The sequence below is a fragment of the Trachurus trachurus genome (genome assembly GCF_905171665.1).
Source record: "Trachurus trachurus genome assembly, chromosome: 14".
In the NCBI taxonomy this organism is placed as follows: domain Eukaryota; kingdom Metazoa; phylum Chordata; class Actinopteri; order Carangiformes; family Carangidae; genus Trachurus; species Trachurus trachurus.
Genome location: NC_139903.1, coordinates 18689640 through 18711305, shown reverse-complemented (window position 1 = coordinate 18711305; position 21666 = coordinate 18689640).

Genomic DNA, 21666 nt, shown 5'->3' with positions numbered 1-21666 from the left:
GTATTTTATTTGTAAAGCACTTTGTGATCTTTATCCATGAAAAGTGCTATATAAATAAAGATTACTTACTAATTTTTCTCTTGTCTTCTCACAACTGGCCCTCAGATCCACCCATGAATAACAACACAGTAGAAAAACTGAAAACTGAGAAAACTAGCATATTATTTACACAAATAAAAAAAATGAATGTCACTGACTGACTGAGTGATGAAGTTGCATCATTGGTCAGTTGGGTCTGTGTTAGATTTTCACCATTGGTCATGGATCTTTTAAGATAATTTAGAGTGAACAAACAGCATTGTCAATTTCAAGCCTTTTGTGCAAGATTTCCTGACTTTACAGACCATTTAACAACTTTTTTCCTTGTAATCTTTTGGGTTGTTTATAACTTTATTCCAGTAGCAGTGAGAGTAGGACAGGAAAGACAGAGTGAAAGAATTTTAAAGGCGCTGTGGGTCAAATATGAGCACATGTTCCTGTGCGGTAAGGATCAGGTCCAAATGTTTCACACTCTACTAAGTGAGATTTATCAAAGAAGCATCACATCTTGAGATTTTCTTTCATAGAAGAAAGTCACCAGTTGTTGGTCATTCCTCCATGTGCCTCCTGGCTTAGCAGCTGATGGCAAGGAGCCTGTACTTTTTCTCTGATTATTTTACAAGTAAAAAAGGCAAAAATCACAGATTAGTCTTTGCCTTTGACTCGTGTTTGGTGATTACATCATATGATGATTATGGTTGTAAAAGCAACAGCGTGGAAGTGACTGCTTGTGAACCCGTTACCATGAGGGCTGTGTTTCAATCTTTACTTCAAACTTTGTCCATTGTCTGACAACAGAAACATAAAAACATATGAATGAGCAGACCTTTGTGGAAATTTAATTAAAATACTGTGTAAGTGATCACAGAGGGGAGGAGAGAAACAAACAGATAAAAGGCTAAAAGTGGCTGACACAGGGCAGAATGATAATAACCCACGATGCTGTCCGGCTATACAGTGGGCTTTGATCGATACTCCTGTTAAAAGGATATGACACACCTTTCTTTCTGCACTGCTACAACAAACAGGAGATAAAGCAAAAACAAGCAACCTCTGATCATTTCACCATCACCGACTCTCTTTGAAGCAATAAACTGAGCCTCATTTTGAATGGCTGATTTTTTTATTTTTTTTTCCAATTTGGTTCTTTCACAGACAATTTCAATTACACAGTCACACTACTTGTTTTTTTTTTTTTTTTAAAGGAATCCCACTCCAAAGAGTTTATGTAATCAAAAAGGCAGACTTAAAGGGGACATATTATGGAAATATCACTTTTTGAAGGCTCTTTAACATATATTTGGGTGTTTGTCTTGCCTTCCGGCAGGGACAGGTTTTGGAACCAGCCGTCTGAACAGGGCTGTTTTGAGACATCTTTGGCAATATCAGTGCTCTGACTAGGAACCATCTTGCAGATGTAGACCTAACACGAACTGAGTTGACAAGCCTATTGAAAAGCAGCACGAGACAGCCAAAGTTGTTTCCACCCATCTCCATTTTTCTATGTAATAATCACCTTGTGATCCTCACCTCGCATGTTGTAGCAGAATCTGAACACTAGATATCATGGCTTTACCCCCATATTACACACTGGACCTTTAAATGTCAGCTTCCTGCTGTTTACAAGTCATTGGATAATGCATCAAACACATCACAGAGGATATATGAGAGGACAAGGATGCACGTTAGTTTCCAGACTTTTCAATCTCACCTGCAACAGTCCCAGCAGTTTGCTGTCCTTGAGCTTCGATGCCTCCTGGTATCTTCACCACAATCTGCTAAAAAAAAATGAGGTTCATTTATCTTTTTAAGTGGAAGAAACACGCTGAGATGTTTTGCCATTCGCAACAAACCACAACCTTCCCCCAAAACAAACTTGCGTGCAACATTTCCAAACCAATTAAGGATGTAATTAATGAAACCGAGCACCTGTAGTGCCAGAGCAATCACTAGAGAGGGGACAGTGAAAAATGTAGCAATCAAATTAATCAAGCAAAAGGCACAGACCAATTACTCACAAACCATCTAGAGTGTGGCGCCGCGCTCGGAGAACAGGTGATAGTTATCATTAAATTAGAGGGAGATCAGCAGCTCGGGCTGTTTCATCATGTGGGACCTTGATGAACTGCAGGCTGTGTGCCGCATTTGCTGTGGGCACAGTGGCAGACAAGGTAGCCCATATGCTTCATTGTTTAATAGGAGAGGTGTTGGGATAATGATTAATGAAAATGTAAGTCACTCTGCAGCAGCAACACAACAACAACATCTGGTCCTGCGTCAGGCCCTTGTGTACATCCAGTGGATCGGTGGTGGTCCTACAGGGGAGGGCGCAGACACACACACACACATTGACACACACACACAACCTGCAGAGTTGGAGAAAGTTTCAGTGACTTCTTCACCATCCACGGTGTCAGCAAAGGTGGAGAACGTACCTACAACACTGAGTATCAGTCTGCATTCATCAGCTGTATTAATTGGAAAACACATCCACAAATTGTCAAAAGGTTCATTTGAATCTGATCATTTCTTCCATTAGAAATATTTCTCTTTTCTTTATCTGTCGTCAGTCCTCCAATTTCACCTCGATTTAACCTTGATGAAAGAGTAAAATGAAAGGAAAATAAGTATGATGAAATACACCTTAAAAGCTCCTCAAACATGCACAAGTTATTTTTTTGACCAAAATTTAAATGAATTTAAAAAAAAAAATCCAAAAGCATTAATATAACTTTGGCTTTCACACTGGATAGTCTAAATTCACGTTGACATCTGTAGGTGTTCTGATCTATACCAGTGATGCTTGTATTGACCAATTTGTTGAAATGTAAATCTGAGACTGCTTTGCATTAAAAATCAGTAAATACTCAAAACTGAGCAGAGGTGAATTTGGATCATTTTCTGAAAGTTAACAATGTCATAGGGGTCGGCTGTGACTCATGAGGTAGAGTGGATGATTTAACCATAGTGTGAGCATATAAATCATGGAATTCACATCACAGACACTTGTTTAGAATTTTTAAATTATACAGAAAAAAAGTCACATACGTCACATTTATTACCATTTTTATTGGATTACTGACTGTAGCTAATGTTAGCACTGCTAGCACCTTCTCACCTAAATGTCCACATGCCTGAGCTGAACGTGGCATTCGGAGTGAAAACAAAGACTGGGCTGATTGTAGGCTACTGGAGTGTGAACAGAATTGTGCATTTCAATGCGGAGCACAGTGATGTGTGAGAGCTGTCCACGGTGCTGATTAGTCCAAACATGCATTACAGGTCGGCTGAATGCAAACAGGCTCTGATGGACTGTGTGTATTAAACCGTGATGACCTCCTGTGAATCCACACTCTGCTTCCCAGAGTCACCAAAGCATGCCCAATGAATGGAGAGCTGCCCAGTAGCCTCTGTATACCTGCTATGGCAATGCAAGCAACACTTTTTTCTCTGATGGGCAAAATGATGAAAACCCAATTATGTTCAAATCACTCATCAATAACAACTGCAACCATTATAACAACTAGTCCTGTGTTGCTATTGTGGCGAGGTTGTAACAGTTCGTGAGTGAGAGTCGGTGGTGTGAGCAGAAAAAACAGTAATGTACATAAGACAAAGGCTGTCCCTAGCCGTACGCATCTGAGGAACAGGCTATACTTAACATACTCTCATACATGAAAAGCATTTAAGCTGTCAAAACCAAACAGGGCAGTATACAGTATACTATGCAGGCTGCTGGCATACATGTCAGTACCAAGCAAATGTAAAGTCCTCAATGACAAATTGAAATGAAAAACACAACGCATTCTACCATAGCAAATATGAAGTCCCACGTTATGAACATTATTCTTACTCTTCTTTTATGAGAACATCTTGAAATAGTTATCAATACTTTAACAGTTTCCAATGAAAAACACTGTCACTACCACTCAGGTAGGCTGGATAGAAAACTTAAACCACAGGTATAGAACACACATTACCCATTAATACACATTTACATGAACCAAAACATTCACTTCAAGTCAAGTCTGTCAGTATGAAATGGAGTAGTCCACCGTCAGTCCATCCAGAGGTCACTCTGGGGTTCCGTCTGGGTCTCAGGCAAGTCAGGGGTCAGAGCCTGCTAAATCAAGATTAGTTACCCTAGCGTCCATTTTCTCACTGTTTTTGTAATTTTGTTTTTCTTGTTTCTTTCTCTCTTTTTTTTTAAGTCATTTTTTTTGAGTCAAAAGTCAACATGCAGCTATCAATACCTGCACTTTACAATACCATTAGCACAGACATGTTAAGTGGAAAGGCCGTACAACTTGTTTAGAAGTGTCTTTTTTTTTTTAACCATCCCCTGGATGGGGATCTCGCAGCCGCCAGCCCTCTCCACCTTGGCTCCAACGACGCCACCAGATGCCTCCTCCGCCATGCCGCCAGCACCGCCCTCACCGCCCTCACCGCCCTCACCGTGGAACTCCATCAGCTTGCCCACCTTAACCTCGGGTTTCTTTAGCCGTGTAGAGGGTAGATGGACTGGTAGGCCTTCTCAAAGTCCTCGCCAGCACGTGCAGTCCAACGGGAGCCGCTCGCCAGCCGCCAGCAGGAACCTCCGCAGCGCGCCGCTGCCCGCACCAACAGGTCCGGAGATGGTGGAAAGTAAAGAAGACGTCTCTCCGCTGGAGTTAGCACCGCCGCTACACCCGCCAGTTGTCTGTGATGTTGCCGCCGCACAGACAGACAGACACAGACAGATGGACAGACACAGACAGACGAGAAAACGATGAAGAAAAAACAACAACCTCCAGCTCGGTCTCGGAGAGTTGTACTGCTTGTTGAGGAAAGGTCCAAGGAAAAAGAAAAAATGTTCGGGCGCCACTTGTAACAGTTCATGAGTGAGAGTCGGTGGTGTGAGCAGGAAAAACAGTAATGTCCACAAAAATAGTTCATTTGGGACTTAACTCTTGCCCTTTTATTGAGCCGAACACTTCATACTATCATACATGACAAAGAAGCGGTCTCACTTTACTCACTGTTAGCTGAGTTAAGAAGAAGAAAAAGGAGAAACCATAGGGAGAAACCGGCAGCTCAGTAAGCTAATGGCATCCACTCATCGTGTAGCCTTCTTCTCAACTGAAAACAAAACAACGCGGCGCGACGCTCAATGACGTCCCAGGGCCGCCACGCTTACGTTCTTAAAGGAACAATCACAACTGTTACAAGGTGCACCTCTTGAACGTAACCCAGGGAAGAGTCCTCCCCTTCCACACATTCTTTTTGCTGTTTGTAACTTTAGGATCTGTTGTCCCCACCAACCTTGTGCCTTTAGGCCCAGCTGCTGCTGTTTTACAGTGTTTGGCTTTTTGATGGTTTCCTCTCCTTTTTGTCTATTTCTGCCTGTTTTCAGCTATTTGCCTGCCTTTGACCTATTTTATGCCTGTCTCTGGCCTGTTTTGGCCTGCTTTTGGCCCTTTTCTTCTTAAGGTTTTGTTTTGTTTTGTTTGGATTAGTTTTAGTTCAGTTTTCCTAGCTTGATCTGGTTGTATATTTCTGTTTTACTGCTTTGTGTTTTATACATTGATTTGGATTATTGGTTTAATTGTCTATCAATTGGGTTGTTGGACTTAAATTTGTTCTTTTTGTTGCAGGAAGTTTCTTTTTGACTATAATAACAATACAGGTAAATCACTCCAAGGTACCAAATAAGCCTGGCTTGGAGAGGCTAGAGGTCAGGTTGGAAGGTGGGTCCAGTTGGGTGGGAGTTGTTGAGCACTTTGTGACATAACAAAGTTACTGGAAGTCCTGACGGCTGGTTTTAAGGCAGTCTTTGAATACAGACTGTGTGCATTTCCCTGTGGACTGAGAATTTGACACTTGCAATATTGATGTAGAACCTAGACCTGTTTTATAATCCCACACACTACATGAACATCTACCTTTATAAGGGACCTTTAAGTTTTTCTTTTAAGTCTTTGTAGAACTGAGATGAACATTTGAGAAATATGCTAATTAGGCTAGGCTGCTCTCTGGATTACACCCTGGTTTTCTCTGCATGCACTGTTAAAAAACTATGCTTCATCAACAGTTTCAACTTCCAACAAAAGTGTTACAGAATGGATTGGGCTCATTAAAATAAGGCTGGGGGGTCACAGCCTTACTGCCAACTTAACCTATGGCCTCCAGCGGCCTCCCTGCTTTGAAAAGGGTAAGCAAATTCTGGGGAGAGATGTTTATTCTTTTCTACCTAGCACAACAAGGACAGCATCATGGATCATTCCCAGCCCTCCCCCTCCCCTCCCCTCCCCTCCCCTCCCCTCCCCTCCACGCCTCTACCCCACCCTACCCTTCTCTACTCTCAGAGATATCTCACACAAGCTAAGGAAGTAGATAAAAAGGGATTGATGAGATGTTACAATGTGGCACCAAAAAGTTCCCACCTATCCAAACAAAGCAAGGACAGTCTCCCTGCAGCCAGCCAAGCAGGGGCATTTAAGGACCAACTGGGCACTTACACCACCCCAAACCCAAGCCGTAGCCATTCAGCTCATATCTCCCTCTGGACCCGCTGATGATGATATGGCCCACCCCAGATGGCACAGAGTGGCTCCAATATGCACTCCATAACCAGCATCAGGATGAACAAAGTTGTACTCAGAGCACACAGCAACTTTATCTAATCTGACTCCAGTTGTGCGGCAGCTACAGACAATGCTTTTAGTTCGCTGCCAAGTCACTATTAATTAATGATTTTATTATCAAGCAAAACCCTGATTTCATGTTTTTAACTGAAACGTGGTTACATGAAAACAATAGTGCAGTCTCCCCTTATCAAATCAGCTCCTCCAAACTTTTTATCTGTGACATTAGAGGACTTAGGGAAGGAGGTGGAGCAGCCACTTTATTTTATAATGTCTAACAGTGCAAACACTTGTTATATGGAAAGTTGGGCTCATTTGAATAAGCTGCACTTCAGATGAGATTTTCCTGTGGAGCATTATTAGTTACCAAACTTTTTTAGAGGACTTTGGTAAACTACCATCTGCAGTGTGTATCAGTTTAAACTGTACTATTATAGTGGGTGATGTGATAATCACAAAGACGCACACAGCAGAGATATAAAGTCAGCAACTAGCTGGTGAATAATGGAGTTGCTAAGGAGTAAGATATTTCCCTCAGGGTTGGTTAAAAAATATTGGACCTCTGTCTTATTTTCAACAGTTTTCTATGGGCTTATATTTGTCTCATTAATACCTGTAAACACACAGAGGGTGATCTACAAATATTCCTTGGTTTACACACGTGTTTTGCTATCCACAAATACAAATGTCTAATTTGTAACTTGTATTTTGTTTTTTACAAATACATGTGTATTTGTAAATATATCATTTTCCATTTGTTAAAACCAAAAAAGCCATTTGTAAAACTGAAAATTCTGTTTGTGAAGTGTGATTCATCATTCAGTGACTGAGACCATCACAGAGGCAGCAGCCGGGTTGCTGAGGTGCTCGTTTTCTCCCCGGGATGATGACGCAGGTTAGCCGGCTGACCACCTCGGCAACCCAGCTGCTGCCTCTGTGATGGTCTCGGTCACTGCTCCACAGGTGGAGCTCCAATACTTGCATTTGGATAAACTAACTGCATATTGAGGATCTAAATAGTTACTTACTCACATTAAAAAATATTAAAACTTAATAAAGTGATGTATTAAGAGTGGGAATTAAAATAACTTCTCGAGATGATCCAGTTGCAATCTTCTTCATTTGTTGTCAGTTCAGCTACTTGCCAACACTACTGCCATTTATGAATCACCAGCTGTTTGTTTGTGGATCGGTGTGGATCTCGATAAGAACGTCTCAAAAATACAAGTTACAAATTCGAAATTTGTATTAAAACATGTGTGCAAACAAAGGAATATTTGTGGATTACCCTCTGTGCGTTTACAGGTATAAATGAGACAAATATAAGCTCATAGTTTTCTACCAAACTAATATAGCTACCCAGTGAGTACTGTTGTTCTCACAACAAAACATAACCCCAACCCTATCCTGTAATTAGAGGGTCAGCATAGGATGTCGTTGTTAGCAAGAAATGAATCTGCCAGGACCTTTCAGTGTTAAGATTGCATGTTCTTCCTGAGTCTGTGTGGGTTTCATCCAACTGCAAAGCAGAGACAGCAAGTTAGCCTAATTTGCAACTCTAAATTTACTGGAGGTGTGGACGAATGAATGTTTGTCTCTTTGGGCTCTACTTTGGTAGACTAGGTGCAGGCGAGGCGCATCTGCCCTGCGCCTCGCCTTCGCTTCGCCAACGGGGAGTGGCCAGGAGCAGATTGCGATTTTGCTTCGAGACGCAGCGGAGCGCATCCCGCCTACTTCCCTCCCACCGGCGCAAATGGCATAGAGGGAGGAGAGAAGGCGTGGAGTGGGTTTGACACAGCCGAGTCAGATCTTCACCAATCAAATGAGCTCCTCTCCTCGCCTTTAAATCCGCCGCGCGCGCAAGGCGGACGTTTGATTTCACCGTGGAAGAGAAGATTTGAATCAGCACCTACAGATTACAGCATAGACAGTACATCTATTATCGATTGTCCCGTCACACTTATGACACATCAAAGGCTGCACAGATGAAAGATGAGGATGGATTACTGCTGTGTTGACACTACACGATTATCTGCTATATTTATGTATTTACTTATTGATTTATTGAGCCGCATCGTCACGCGACCATAACAAATAAAACTGAAAACAAATAAACCACAAGCAGACTGGCATCATTGTGAGCAGATATTCACAACTCCATCTCAGGTAAATTCTAAAGAAAAAAGAAAAAGAGAGACGCTCCGTAATCTCCGTTACGCACAGCTGTTTGTTGTGATCTGTGCACACCTGTTTAAATATAGGTTACTAAATATGAGTGTCTTTATTAATGGAAAAGGGGTGTGTGTGTGTTTTTTTTTTGTTTTTTTTACTGGGCAACAGCTCTCAATCTGTCAGAGCAAGTGAGACGGGAGGAAACTGATGTTCTGGTCCGGTCCAAGCTGGCAGTGTCCGGTCGCGCGAACAGACCTCACGGGCTGATGATGCAAAAGTAGTCTGGGAGGGAGGAGGGAGGAGGAGGGAGCAGGTCTATCTATCTATCTAACCTATATTTAAACACGTGTGCACAGATCACAGCATAAACAAACAGCGCTGTGCGTAACGGAGGCATTTCAGTTTTATTTGTTATGGTCGCGTGACGATGCGGCGCTGGCCCCTAATAAATCAATAAGTAAATAAATAAATAAATAGCTGATCATCTGCAACGGCACAGTGTGTAGTGTCAACACCTGCTCTTGGGACATCCACGGCTGTCTCAGTCCCTCCCTGGTTTCATCTGTGTTAATTCAGTCAGGCTGAGTTTCCATTACGCATGCCTTTGATCTGCCATCAGTGTGACGGGACAATCTATATAGATATAGGTGTATGTGCTGATTCAGATACAATAAATAGGGGTTATTGTGATGATTATTATTATTATTATTGTTGTTAATTGCATTTAAATGTGCCTGGAAGTGTGGAAATCTGCCTGTGAGGTCTTGGTGACGTGGGCGCACTGCGCGCTGGGCAGTCAAAATACCAGTCCGCTGGCTGCGCTTCGCCTTGCGCTGAGACTAGACCAGGTTGGAGCTGGCGAGCTTTCGGCGCACTCTCCGCGCGGTCTATCTGTAACAAATTGTCACTGCGCCACGGCGAATCTGTCGACACCTCCCCCTGCTGCGCGACCACTCCCATCTCAGCGCACAGCAGTCTGCCAATTTACCGAATCCACTGCGCACCTTGTTGAACTGGAGGAAAATACCACTTCGCCAGCTGCGTCAGGGCTCGCTTCGCTGCGCCACCCTGAGTTGCGCCACTAAAATAGGGCCCATTATGTCAAACCTGGCAAAATGTGTTTGGTGTACCCTTCCCCTCACACAACGTCAGCTGGGATTGGAACCAGACTATGAAAGGAGCTGAAAAAAAAAAACCTCACTTTTTCATTTTCTGTTGTTTGTATTGACACGTTGCAAACTGTTGAGTGGTTCATAGCTGCTGGAAGTGAAAATAAAGCAGACAAGGGAGAGGGTTCATCATCAGTTCTTACATCAATCCAGTCCACAAGGCTGTTTTAATCTACCCAATACTTTATCCTGCTGGATTAAAACATAAATACTTAATCCTTGCTTGCAGGTGCTCATCAAGGTGGGTCTTTTGCTGTTTAGTACCATTTTTGGAATGTTTCTGTGTGATACAGCATCATTTGCTCACAGGTGTATTTGATGAGTTTTTCATAATGAAAACAAGTAGGCTAGGGGAATTTTACCGGACACATGGGGCAGTTCCTGCCTCTAGTGATAGCTGGCTACGAGGATGTAATGTTGTGAGATGGGTTAGCCTTTCTGTGTCTGAGCTGACATTCCAGTACAGAAGAAGAGAAATTATGAATTTTGGGGTGGTTTTTTTTTCTCTCTTTAATTCCCCTGGTCCAGCACCTTGTGCAACCAAAAACTCAGTTTTCCTTCTCCACACGTAAACGTGAAAACGGCGTTTTCAAAAGTCTACTGCCCAGATGTTTTTTTTTTCTTTTCAATCTGTTTTTTTTTTTTAAGGACGAAAAATGCCGTTCAGGTGTGGATGATAGGCCCAAACGCATAGAAAAGTGGACTATCAGGTTTCGGCTTCTTGGTGTGTGAACATGGTCTCAGACTGAAAACCTAAAAGCTAAAACATTTGCCCACATAGATACACAATAAACATGATATAGCCTAAGTTTTAATAGTTTCAGTGAAAAAAATACTTTCTAATTTAAAATCGGTTTCTGCTTCCAAAATAGTCTCCACAGGCTGCTACCATCAAATGTGGAATAAAGACATATAGGTACAGAGTGAATCAGGTGATTTCATAACTTGTTCCTGATTGGAGAATAACTGACCCATGTTACAACCATTCCCCCAACACATAAAGTGTTTTATTTAATATTTATTTTGGCTTTTTATTCACTACAGTGGTTCCATTTATCTCACAGTTTGAGTCGTGATGTTCACCAAACTCTGCTGCTCCACACAGATACCAAAATAACCAAATTCAAACACCAAGTGGTTTCCATTTGGTTTGGATTAGTTTCTTATCTCTACTGTACAGATGGATTCTACAGTGCAGACACATTCAAATTTTTTTTGTCATTTTTGATTCATGAGGTTCTCAGAATTGGCCCAACTTGGACACCAGAGACACACAATCCCATTATACTGACTCGCTGATTGTGAACTACATTTGGAAATGTGACTAATCCCCCCCCCCCCCCCCCCCCCTTTTAATTTTTTTTTTCAAATTTCTCTTTTAACAGCTTGTCTGGACCAGGAACAAACACATCATTAAATCAGCAATGTCCCACTGTAGTTGTCATTATGAAACTCAGTTTGATGCCAACATCTTTCATTAAAAAAACATGCGGCCCCAAGTTCCCTTGGTACAGAAATGTGACGCTAATCACGGACACAGTGCACGCCAAGCCTGGAGAAAACTGCTCTGCGCTTTAGGAGCATTTTCAAATAATACCATTAAAAAATAATAACTGATGAAGTTGGCTCTGAGCAAAGGCACTAAGCGCTTTAGAAGCTTTCCATCGTCTTACAATACAATTTCCAAATCAATATTTCATTAACTGGATAGAGGTGCAATGTTCCTTGTTAATAAAGAAGGTTTGGCTCAGTACAGAGTTAACGTTTAGCTTTAGTGAATTTCAGGCAGGGGGTGGGCAATTACGTTCCACCTGGCCTTCACACAAACACACACACACACACACACACACACACACACAGAGTATATCCTGTACACCAAGTGTACAATCGAAGACGCACACACGCACCTGCTCCTCCCTTGATTGTTTCTATGTTTATGGGCCGTTTTATGAGCAGAGAGACTCTGTTCTCCACAGTGTCGCCGGGCATCAGGTGACTTTCCTCGCGGCGACACTGAGAAACAAACACGGGCTCCTCTGACTTTGGGTCCTTAATTCAAGTGACAGAGAACGTTCAACCACCGCACTAACAGCGCTGTAAATACAAAGTGAAAAACAGGACAGAATTAGCTCACAGTCAGGCCTCTAAGCTTCACTTTTAAAGAGCTATGTGGGATTGGGGAAGAAAGTTAAACCAATTTATGATCACTGAGAATATTCAGCTCTGATTGGCTGGAGGGGGTGCATCATTTTTTAATTTGAACAACCACACAGCTGTGACGGCCTAATCAGCATTCAAATTTTATATTCAGCTACAGTAAAATGTTACTTGTTTGAGATGATCTTGCTGAAGTAATATTTCATTTATTACTGTATTCTAAATGTTGACAGTAGTAAAAACCAATTTTAGCATGTCTACCCCAAAAACAATGCACAAGTTGAACTGTGCTATGGTATTGATAATTAATTCTGCTTTGAAAGTACTCTGAAGTAAATGTCCTGGAGGCTCAGTTTTTGGACTCCATGCCCTCATGTCACCATTCTCTCTCTTTCTGCCTGTCTAAAATGGCTAAAAATATATCCCTAAAACATTCAGCGGATGTGTAGCCCAGGTGATCCTGGGCAGATGCTGCGGGTTTTTACCCAGCAACAGCACTTAAGCCAGTCGGATGTTAAATTACTCCCCTGCTTTCTGTTTGTTTTTAATATTTATCCATTAGAGATGACAGCAGCTGCACTGGACTGCAGTGTCTGAGGTTAACAGTACCATCACTGTGCTTATATGTCTCTGTGTTTAAGGTATAAGAAGTGATGCTAGTAGATTATAACTGATACTCTTTGACCCCTCAAAGTCATGGACGTGCTTTTGCCATGGCATCAACATTTTGAATCAAGAGCACCTGTACAAAAAAAATAATATTAATAAAAAACATACTTAACGCATCATCCAAAACACAACAGAGTAAAAACTAGTGAAAATTTTATAAAAGTGCAGCGGGAAAGGAAAGAAGACCGTAAACTGTTGCTATAGTAAGTAGGCTACCTACACCAGTTTAGGACCGACTCAGAGATAGCCTACGCATAATTATCCTGTTAGTTAACATCACAAAACTAAACTGCAAAGTCAGCTGAATGTTTCTGGACATGCAATTTCATATTGGACAAACAAATATAACACCATTGCTTAGCTATAGCAGACATTAATTAACAGACAATTCAAAACAATACGTAGCAACTGGCTTTGTGAAACATAGCAGAACTAATTACCCCACAAAACATCTGCATCTGTCTTCATGCCTTAGAACTTTAAGAAGAGAATCCCTGTATGTAGCAAATAGTGAATGAGTTTTCAACACGTGTCCACTCTCTTTAAAAAAAAAAAAAAAGGAATAACATTGTAGGCTAGGCCACAACATATTCTCTCTGGCCACAACATATTCTCTCTGGCCACAACATATTCTCACTGAAGTGTCCACTGATGGTGTGACTTTTCCTCACAGACAAAAATGAAATGGGGAGGGATTTAATACATTCAAATATTTGGGAAACAGCTGACAATTATTGATATTAAGTAAATAACGCTTTTGCCAAATTTGATTGTCATCATCGTCAGAGCTGAAGAAAATGGTTTTGATTGCACAGGGACGAAGCTGAATGATAACATTTTAGGACAAGTGCTCCAATTCCCACAAAGTTTTAAGGCATTTGGGTGAAAAAGATATCTAAACTGCAGCGTTTTCCTCACTCTAGTCTGTATATTTTAAGGTCTCAACCGCTTTTCTTAAAGATAACTTTCTTCTTGAGTGCAAACCAAACGCACGCACCACCATCCATTTGGACTGCTGCTCTTAGCCCAGATAAATGTTGTCTGGTCCAGCTAGATGGTACCTTAAAGGGTAGAAAAACATGGAGAGCCTGTCACATCACCCAAAGGTTTCTAAGTGGACGATCCAGTTTTGTAGCCAAAAGTATCAGATTTAGGTAACAGCAAGCCTGGTAAATATTGGTGTGACAAATGATGCAAACATTTTATTATTTGTCTCATAATTTTGACTTTACACTTTTGACAGTGTAAACGTTAAACTCAGGTGAGAAGAATCAGTGCAAATGCAGTAGTTTTGTCATTCAGGGCTGCATACCTCAACATTTGATTAACTATTGTACAGCTGTAATGAAATATTGAAATGCACACACACAGGATCAGAGTTACAGAAAGTCAATTTTACTGTAACAGTCTTTAATAGTACTTTTTTCTCAGCCTGCTGCACATCGTCCCTGCACCAGAGGACTCAGTGCTGACAGCTGCAGCATGCGTGACGAATTGAAATATTGAAATTCATCTTGATGAATTGAAAGACATGCAGCGCACATACCCAGCAGGTTTGTCTCAGATTGGTTTTCTGTGTCTCTGGGCTTCTGGTTTCATGTGGGATGTGATCCGTTAGAGAAGTCTGCAGACATATTGAGCAAAGCTGTCCTCGGCATTGCGAGACTGTGGGTTCCTATGGCTGAAGCCTCTGACATCCAGCCTGGACCAGGAGGATTCAGATGTGATGCAACAGTGACACCTGGTGGCATTGAGTTATGCAGAAGGACACACATCACCAGGCAGCTACTCGGTAGTTACCTACATTGACATTTCTGACAACATGGAAATTAATTCTCAGCATCAATCCTGACATAATCCAGTCTGAACATTCTGTTTTATCAATATGAACATCTGAACACAGCAAACTCGGAGCCAGAGTGAAATTTAGACATGATTGAATATTTATGACCAATTTCTTCAAAGATTTATCCAAAGGGCAATGTATCACCTTGTCCTGACCCCCACATCTGTAAGTTCAGCTCACAATTTAATTTTTCAATTTCATTTATATATCAACAATTTTTCAGCATACATTGACTCCCTGCATTGAGCTTCATTATTGAGGAGCTAAAGTCATTTCTGCAGAAGAGTAGGCTACTCATACTTTGCATTTCTTGAAATATAAGCATCAACACAAATAAAAGCAGAACAGGGAGGCCTGAGGATTAGCACACAGATCCCCTGCTCTGCTGATCTGTATTTTCTTGGCTTTTCATTGTTCAATCATACATGTTTGTGAACTTGGGAAATAGCCCAGAGAGAAAATGATTCATTGGTCACATTGATCAAGTAGCATTGTGGGTAATGTATGTTCTTCTAGGCTTTGATAAAGGAAGAAGCTGAATTAAAAAGACAATATCACAATGTCGGCTTCTTCTGCATCATGTTTTACCCTCTTGTAAAACCATTTATACTGCCATGGGTCAGACTACATGTTAGTATAGGCTAGTGCTTGTGGAATAAATGAGGAGTTTAGAAATTCAGAGTAGAGCAGCTGCCTAAACTGAAAGTGGTTCTCGGGGTAGCTGAGGACACTTACCATGGAGATATTCCAACCAGCCTAAGAGGGTAGATCCAATATGAGAGATAGTATGCCCCATCTGGTATGGGAATAACTTGGGGCTCAAGAGGAGGAGCTAGAATCATGGATGGTACAAAGAAGGCTACCATCCATGATTCCAAGAATATATCACTTTTTTGAGTGTGCAGTGCCATGATTACCTTTGAGACTGATTGCTACTTCTTCAGTGCAGCCTGGACACTACAGTGACTCGGTATCGGAAGGTGATGATGAGAACAGCCCTGGGCTGGGTGATTAGCTTAAGTGAAAGAAACACATTAGCCTACAAGCAAATGGCTGCTTTCTGCCTATAGAAATAACTGTTAATGCTAATGCTCGCTTTGTAGCAAAAAAATACTTCTGTCACATACAGTATAGGAAAGCAATAGACAATGAATGGATCTACGAATGGAGAGATAGTGAAGAGGTGGATGATACTTCAGAAATAGTTTCAGAAGTTGATTTTTTCCTGAGGAATCTGACACAAGTGACCACAGATGGCATCATCATGAAGGAATCAATGAACTTTTAACAACCTCCATTCAAGTGTACAAGGCTAAAACTAAAGATTGAATGGATCCAAGGATCTGAAGTGATGTATCGTGTTATGCGGATATTACATCTTTAAGAAAAAATGCTGTTGTTGTTTCCAATAGAAACCAAAACACTGAGCTCACATTTGTTTATTTCTGCTACTTTCTTCCTGTCTTTTCTTAGAAACAGATGCATTTCTTTTACAGAGATAAAGACGGTAAACTTTTTCTGGTGGAAAAGGAGGTGAATGTCGTTTTATTGGAGGCTGTCCAGAGAGCTAACAAAGTGTTTCGTGTCTGGATTTGTTTCTCAAGGGCAAAGCATCCAGTGCGGGCCAGCAGGCAGCCTGCTCCGTGGTGTTTGTGCCGAAGCTTTCATTTGGGAGCTAACACCATTTTGTGGCTGTCGTTCTCTGCACACCAACAGAGACAGGGAGAAAGAGAGAGAGAGAGAGAGAGAGAACATAAAATGGGAAAGTTAAAAGGAAATGAATAACACCCCAAGGCACTCCCTGCAAAACTGGCTTCTGATTTCTATTTGTTTCTCAATCTGAGCCTCCTCTGGGCCGCACAGCACAATGACCGACAAGCGACATGAAAAACAAATGAAAGGAGGCATCATGACATCTCATTGTTTTATCCAGGTATGTGTAGTGGCCAGGGTTGTGCAGTGTAGCGTGAGCTTGTCTACAGAATATTTTCAATGCGCAGTTTCACCCGTCATGAATAATAAAGTTGAATGGATTTGAATCTTTGTAGCAAATAATTCCCAGCACTGGTAGCACGTTTTTTTCTTGTCTTGGTGGCGGATGATGAGCTCGAGACCATACATTATTCACTTCATGTAACTACTGAGCACCACCATGGTATCCCTGAGGTCACGGTGGGGGGTGGTGGTAGTTGTGCAAGGGGAGGGGGAGGGCGGGGCAAACAGCTGAAGTTTAGTGTCTCATTTTTTTTATCATTTATTCATGTTACTTCTCCTGAACCACAGTGGAGGAAACTAAATGTTTCACCAGTGACTCAACCATTTTCAAATGTGAAGCTGATGTGTTATTTCTGCAGTCACATTTTCTTGTTTGTTAATTTGTTTATTTTGGCATTACAACCTTTGGTGGACGGCTGATGGTGAAGAATAGTTTCTCACTGGAGTGGAACTGGGATTACTGAGAGACACTCACATAATCACGTGTGATTAATTGGATACTGATGTCTTTATTGGTAAATTATCCTAGAGTGAAAATACAAACATTGACAGACATGACATCAAAGCACACAACAAAACAAAAGTTCTGCATTGATATGAGCTTTTTTGGGGTTGAGAATGAATTATGCTTAACCTCAAAGAAGTGTCCAATTCCAAGTCATATTATTAGGTCTAGATTAAAACAGTTTTTGTGCATGCAGGCTGTAAAAATGTTCATGTAAGTCTATGGGGACTGACTCTCTTTTGATGTCAACCTCTAGTGGCCATTTGTGGAACTGCAGTTTTTTTTTTTTTTTTACTTTAATGTTGGCTTCATATTTCAGCCCTGGAGTTGACTGCAGTTGAAACAAAGTTTAGGTCTAACCTGACCAGAACCAAGAAACTTCAGTAAATGTTGAATTATTCCATTAAAAGTGTATTCTTGAGCTTGGAAATAGTCATCTGACCAAACAATCCTCAAGCCATAAAGAAACGTGGTAAATCACTGGACTTTTGTTAAAGGAGCATTATCGCAAATACAGCAGTAATAGCATAAAATAAGCTGACATATGCAAAAGATGGGTCGGGGGGAGCCATAACTAAATTTACAAAAAAAATCGCCAACAGTATAGTGTCCGTGGGGCAAATGCAGCATTTGTCTTTGTTATGATCCAAGCCGGCCCGGCGCTTGCTGCGTTAAAATGCACTCGGAACTCGCAAATCCGACCTCCGAACCGGACAAATATGCAACAGTAAGTAATGTAGCAGTGTTAGGGTGCTCACAGTCACTGAATCGCTGGTAGAACACTTTGTCTCCACGTCCCTGTGTCTTTCTTCAGCTGTCCTCAGCGTTATTAAGGAGGAGGACGTTTCAGTTGTTGTTGTCGTTGTTGTGGTTGTGCGCGACGTAGAGCTGCCGCTTCCACTAGCGAGTTTTCTTTTTCCCGCGATTGCACGTTCATTCAGCCATGGTGAGGGAGGAGGAGGGGGGAGGGAGGAGGAGGAGGAGGGGGGGGGGGACTAAACGAGGCTGCTCTCTCTCTCTGACAGCTGCCCACTTGTTTATATCTGATAAGCTCCGCCTGGCTCCATCTAGTGGCCGAATTTTGCGATAATACTCCTTTAAAGTATAGCAAAAAAAAAAGAAAAAGAAAATCAGAATAGCATGATTAGCGAAAAAAAAGAAGAAGAAGAAGAAGAAAGAGACAACGTAAATTATTTTAAAAAATAGGTTCAGTTTGAAATCTGAGTGTAAACCACACACACATTGTTCACCCTGTTGGACACGCACACACACGCACACACAAATGGGAGAGTATCTTAACATCCATTAATCAGCAGTATTGCCCCTTCACTAACATGACTCACTGAAACTTGCTCTTATCTGACAGAAAGCCCAGATGGACCCCAAACCTCTCAGGTTTATTGGCCGAAGCTTTGCCAAACATTTTTCACTTCAATCTCAGTGTGTAACTGTGCGTCCGTAGCCGCCGGGCAGAGGCAGTCATCTGTACAATGCAGACTAATTGGGAGAGACAACATACACAAGTGTGTGTGTGTGTGTGTGTGTGTGTGTGTGTGTGTGTGTGTGTGTGTGTGTGTGTGTGTGTGTGTGTGTGTGTGTGTGTGTGTGTGTGTGTGTGTTTGTATTTGGTTGTCTTTTTATAGTCTGAGAAGGAAATCAAAAGTCAATGCAGTATTTTTCTTGTTTTTTGTTTTCCTTCAGTGCCCTTGAATGCTTCACTGCTTAGTTAACTGACTTCATGGATTCATTCAATCTCTCAATTAGTCTTGGTCTATTTAAAGCAGCTACTAACCAGTCAGACCATAGCTTTTCAGCAGGTTTTTCACTCGGAAAAACAAACAAAAAAACAAAACAAATAAAAAACAGACAGACTCTGAGCTGCAGATCTATTGTAGTGATTAAAGCAATGTTTAATTCCCTTTGCTTACAGGGATTCATTTGGTTAATTAGCAACCGGGCAGAGGACAAGTCAGATTTTTTGTGCATGCCCAAAAGTCCATTGTTTAACTCTGCCATGTCCCATTTTAGAAGATGGAAGCTCCGAAGGCTTTGGCCCATAAAAGTGAGTCCTCCAGGGAGCATATTTCATGCTAGGATGAATCTGTCTCTACTGTTCAAATGAGAGAGAGAGAGACCAAAACTAAGTGAACATTCAGTTAGCCCTTAAAGATCCCATATTGGACACTTATTCTGTCTTTTGTATTAAGTGTTATACCATCAGGGGATATATCTGTGGTTTTAAGAACAAAAGACAATCTCAGTAGTTTCTCTTCTCTCAAGCTTGTCTCTGGAGCTTAGAGGTTGTTATCAGAAAAGAGGAGGCTCCAAACCTCTCCCCTGATTGACTGACTGTTTTGAAGTGAAGACAGTGAATCAAAATAGAGCAGATCTTAGGTAAAACTCTCAGAGAACCCAAATCATAAATAGTGAGCCCAATTCTTTGCATTGTTGTGACATCATAAAGTTACAGGCTCCTGGCAATGGATATTCAGTCTCAGTTTCTTCTGAATACAGGTGCAATTTTCTGTGGACTGAGGCTTTGATACTTTCACAGAACCATCTTGAATTACACTAAACATGGACATCTACAATAATACATACTGTATAGGATCTTTAGGTTCATGTTTGCGAGAGCAAAAAACCAGCAAATACTGCCCCGAGTGGAGAGCACTGAATGAGTGTCTGTAGCGGGAAAACTGTAAAAAAAAAAAAAAAAAAAAAACATTTAATGTTTTCAGCATGTTTGTGCTCAGGGAGGTGGAGAGCAGGAGGAAATAGGAAAAGTCTAAGAACAACAAGAAGAAGGAAAAATAAGGAGGAAGATGAAGCCCTTTTGCTCTTTTCAGAAGTTGGTGCTGCTTTGGGACTGAGTCGGACTCAAACCTGAGATTGAGGGCACTTGTCTGCTGAAATTGGGGCCAGCATATGGCATTTTATTGGAAAATACACTCTGAGCTGCTCTGAGCTGACGAGGGCTTTGGAGGGGACATGGTGACGGGCAAACACATGAGCCGGATCACTCACACAGGGAAGAGGAAAGCTAAAGGCCAATTAGGAACAGCAGAGACCGAAGCTCTGGGCCTTAACAACACAGACACCCACTGACCTTTAGAAAATACAAATTCCAAGGTTTGTTCTCTGAAGTGTTCCTTTGTCTTCCTCTAAATTCAGTTTATTATGAGAATAACAGGTAATAATGGTTAGTAGGCAGCTGAGAAATGCAAATAGGCTAATGAATCAATGAAAACATAAAAAATCCTCCTATCTCAGTAGGAAAATATAATTAGACACTGTGGGATTTTTAAATACAAAACCAAAGAAGCAGCAAAATACATGAATAAGCAAATTATGTCTGTCTTTAGATACAGAAAAACATTAAAACGATAATAGGAAGTGCAGTTAAACATGAATTAAAATTAATGTTAAAATTACTGTTTTAATTGTATTTCCATGACTACCTCTGCCAATGAAATCTAATTTCTAAAACGTCTTTTCTCCGGACTACAGCCTCCCGGCAAAGCCAATCACTTCCAGCTTATTGTTTGATGCCTTTATGTGACAACCGCTGGGAGAATGTCTGCAGGCAGCGTGTCCGTCGAAATGAAGGGATGAAGAACAGCGAGGCTGACAGGTCCGGACCCGGGGGGAGGAGTTCTGGTGACTGCTGTCACCCTAACACAACCACCAAACCCATCACAGTGAAGCAGTGACAGACTGACTCACAAACACTTGGGACTCAATTTGTATGTGTGTGTGGTACAAAACAGTCTCAGTAAGATGTAAGCAGGTGGTTTTCAGGTATGAGCCGCAGTGGAAGGAGGGGAGCTGACGATGGAGGGTCACTGGTGGCAGGTTTTACACACAGCCCCATTTCTTCAAAATCTCTACTTAATTTTGAATTTCACTTAAAAAGAAATCACCAATCTTCAATTTTTACACCTACTCACTATCAGCATATAATGTGAAACAATATGTTAAAGCAGAAGTAAGTGATATATTTGTGTTAATATAAGTCTTAAATAGTTGTATCTTCCGACAGCAATCACTTACATAGAGTGTTTGGACTGAAACACGGGTCTGTCAGTCACTCTGCTCTGCTCTGAGCCGAGGAGAAAACATTTATCGTATCCTACAGTTTTTATCCAATGAGGAGAGAGAACGGCATGCAGGGCTGTGTGTGCAGCCAAGGGATGCGCCTGAATGTGGTGACGTAGGGACGAGGACTGTTATGGTGCGTTCAAGGAAACTCGTATTTTTCCGACCGTGAAGTCGTACCAGTTCGATCTGGTACGAGTTCACGGGTCAGAAGTTACGAGTGGCCGCTATAGTGACTTTCACCGGTAAAACAGGTCGGAGAAACACGAGTGGGTTGCCTGGAACGCTACAAAGTCGTAAGTTGTGACTTGAAGCTGTAATTTACGATTTCAAAAGCCTGCCTGGAACGCAGCATTAGCGAAAACGACCGGACCACTTACTTCTGCTTTAAGTTCA